The sequence below is a fragment of the Salvia splendens genome, chromosome 11, assembly GCF_004379255.2.
Source record: "Salvia splendens isolate huo1 chromosome 11, SspV2, whole genome shotgun sequence".
Lineage (NCBI taxonomy): Eukaryota > Viridiplantae > Streptophyta > Magnoliopsida > Lamiales > Lamiaceae > Salvia > Salvia splendens.
In genome coordinates, this window is record NC_056042.1 from 7,674,480 (window position 1) to 7,677,769 (window position 3,290).

Sequence of the window (3,290 nt, forward strand, 5' to 3'; positions counted from 1 at the left end):
AGATTCATATAAGAATCTCTTTCTCCCTATTTATTAACTTAATATTTTAAAGGCAACTACCATTCCATTTCCACCAATCAGCTTCCCCTTCATCCCCAAAATAAATCCTAAATTTCTGGGGATTTCGGGAGTCTATTTTCTGATTGGGAAGATATTTGCAGACGATCTCAATTGGAAACCAGTTGAATCCTGTGAAGTTCAATACAAGGGGCCTACAGCAATCTCAGCACCGCTTCTCTCTCACTAACACTCGCTTCCTTATCCCTTTCGCACCTCTCCTCTCTCTTCCTTGGATTTTGTTTGCGTACTCGCACACCGCACACTTCTTTCGTCTCTATCGCCCTGCCCTTACTTCTCACGCTAATTGGACATCATTAATTAATTTCTTTTCTTTTCTTTTCTTTTCTTTTCTTTTCTTTTCTGGTATATGTAACTCCTCCTTATCCAAAACCTGTTCTCTTTCGATATTTCCTTTCTAATTTTGCCCTCCCGCCCCAATCGGGCTGGATTTCTGCCTAACTCAATCCTCTTCTTCAAGAACTTAAAGGCTAAATATCTGCACGATTGAATCGAGGGAATCTGCTTCTTATCCACTTCTTTTTCGCGTTTGCCGTTAATGGCGTTAATTTCTGCTTTTCTTGAGATTTTGCAAAAGCCCACAATTGGTGATGTTGTGCTTGAGCTAATGGCGTTCGCGACGCCCATCTGGGCGGCCATCGTCGTCGGCGTTTTGCTGGGATGGGCGTGGAAGCCCAATTGGGCTAATCTGAGTGTAGGATTTCTTGATTCCGCCGCTGCGAGCGGCGGAGAGGTGAAGAAATCAGCGGCGGCGCTGTCGCAATTCGTTGCTTCAGTCCCCAGCTTGAGCTCATTGAAGCGGCATTTCTCGCTTGAGGCTGCAAACTCATCCGAGTCTCCAATTCCGTGCTTTGAATACAGGTTGGTCAGCCTCAAAATTTTCACTTTTTGTTTGATAATTCAGCTTTTGATTTTGATTGTTTGAGGCAATAGAGATGCTCTAGGGTTTCTGCCCTTGTTGGTTTTATTTATTCGTTAATAAGTTGATTTTTTTGTATGTGGTTAGTTCATCAAGGCTGGAGAGTGAGAAAACGAGTGCTGTGAATGAGGATGATCTCAAGCATTTTCACAAGCTTGTTGAGGAGAAAGATGGTGGGCCTGTTTGGATCCAGATGATGGATAGGTCCACTCCCAACATGAGCTACCAAGCTTGGAAAAGAGATCTTGAGGTATATATGTATCTCATTTTGATCATGAATTGATGTTGGATTTGGATGCGGTGTTTTTGGGTTATAATTGTTGCATTTTCTGGTCGTAGACTGGACCTCCACAATATCGTAGTAGAACTATTTATGAAGATGCCACCCCTGAAATGTTGAAAGATTTCTTCTGGACGACGAATTCAGAGCGAAATGGGATGATATGCTCGTGCACGCTGAAACTCTTGAGGAATGCCACACAACTGGGACAATGGTGGTTCAGTGGGTACGCAAGGTAGGGGGCGTTTCTGTTCGTGCAAATTTTGGTGCTCTGATTGTGTTGGTGAACTTGCTGATTGTGTTCGTTTGTTGTCGTGCAGTTTCCCTTCTTTTGTAGTGACAGAGAGTACATCATTGGCCGTCGAATTTGGCAGTCTGGAGGAAACTATTACTGCATAACAAAGGTAAGATGAGAAATCTTGGTACTCGTTGTCGATGGATACACTTAAATTCTATTACTCCTAGTCTAGAATACTTTGTATAAATGGTGAAATATTGTTATTTATATGCAAGGTTGGCATAAAACTTCGAAATATTCTTCTGATTCATAGTTTTAAAAATTATAGTATTGCTTAATTCTTGAGGCAACTTCAGATTTTCAAGCATTTAAGGTCATTAACAGTAATCACATTTGTCAATTTTGATTAGGCGTTATTCTAGTACCTCGCCATTGATATATTCGTATTTATGAATTGGCTATCACTCGTCTCTTGGTAGCCTTGCTAATATATTCTTGCTTCATATTATAGGGTGTGCCACGCTCCTCTGTTCCCCGTCGCAGCAAACCAAGGCGAGTTGATTTGTACTATTCAAGTTGGTGCATTCGTGCAGGTACTGGTTTTTCTTTTGAAAGTGAAGTTGCTCACTTTGTTTCTAGCTTAATAAGTTAACCGCAGACTGATATCTTTATTGTGTCAATGAAGAAAGTGGCAATTTCTTCTTTATTTCGGGTTTTCTGTATCAAATGAAAAAATGAAGTGGACTTGCTAAATATGAATATGTGAGGAAGACAGCTCTGTATTATGAAATCTAGTTTTTTGTAGAACATTTTTCAAATGGCATTTCACTATCACTAAATAAAAAGGAAAGAGTTCCGTTACTTGGAGATCTTTTTGGCAAGAATACTTTGGATTAGATATTTGTTTGGCTGAATTCGAAAAATCTGACGACACTCCCTTGTTGAATTCAGCTGAATCAAAGAGAGATGGGCGGTCGGCTGCTTGTGAGGTTCTTCTGTTCCATTACGAAGACATGGGCATACCATGGGAGATCGCAAAACTTGGTGTCCGGCAAGGGATGTGGGGCGCTGTCAAGAAGATCGACCCTGGCTTGCGTGCCTACCAGAAGCACAGAGCATCCGGAGCACCACTCTCGCGCTCTGCAACAATGGCTCAAATAAACGCTAAAGTTGACATGGATGCCTTGGAAGCCCAGGAGAGCACGAGTACTTCTGCATCAGAGGCCACAGCTCTTGTTTCAGATGAGAAGCGATCGCGTAGAGGCATCTCAAAGGCTCTCGTCGTTGGTGGGGCCCTCGCCCTAGCTTGCTCCATCGACAGAGGGCTTCTGACAAAAGCTGTTATTTTTGGCGTTGCGAGAAAGTTTGCAAGAACAGGGCAGAGGTTATGACGAATACACGGCTAATTACATTCCTCTCTGTGCAATAAGCAAAGGCTCACACAAAGAATTCGCATTCGTTGAAAATTTGTAGCTGCGAAATAAAGAGGCAGTTTTCATTCTTTTTTTGTTTCCTATCTCCATGTAGTGATGAGATTATCCTATAATTCATTTATTTTCCAATATATGATCAATTTTGTTTTTTTGACAGATGATATGAATAGAATATGCTACACAGCCTTAAAAATAGTTTGATAAACGATCGGTTGAAAATAATTGGGGTAAGATGTCACTTTGGTAGAAGGAATATAAAATCCAGTATGAGCAGCTATAGCACATGCAATTACGGAGTACAAAGATAAATTTGAATACTAGTAGTATTAATTTCGCACGGAC

At 41.2% G+C, this 3,290-nt stretch overlaps 1 pseudogene; it reads left to right on the top strand.

Annotated features, from left to right (window-relative positions):
• The first annotated feature begins 213 nt into the window (after positions 1–213).
• LOC121756323 lies at positions 214–3,079 on the top strand (annotated as a pseudogene).
• The last annotated feature ends 211 nt before the right edge of the window (positions 3,080–3,290 follow it).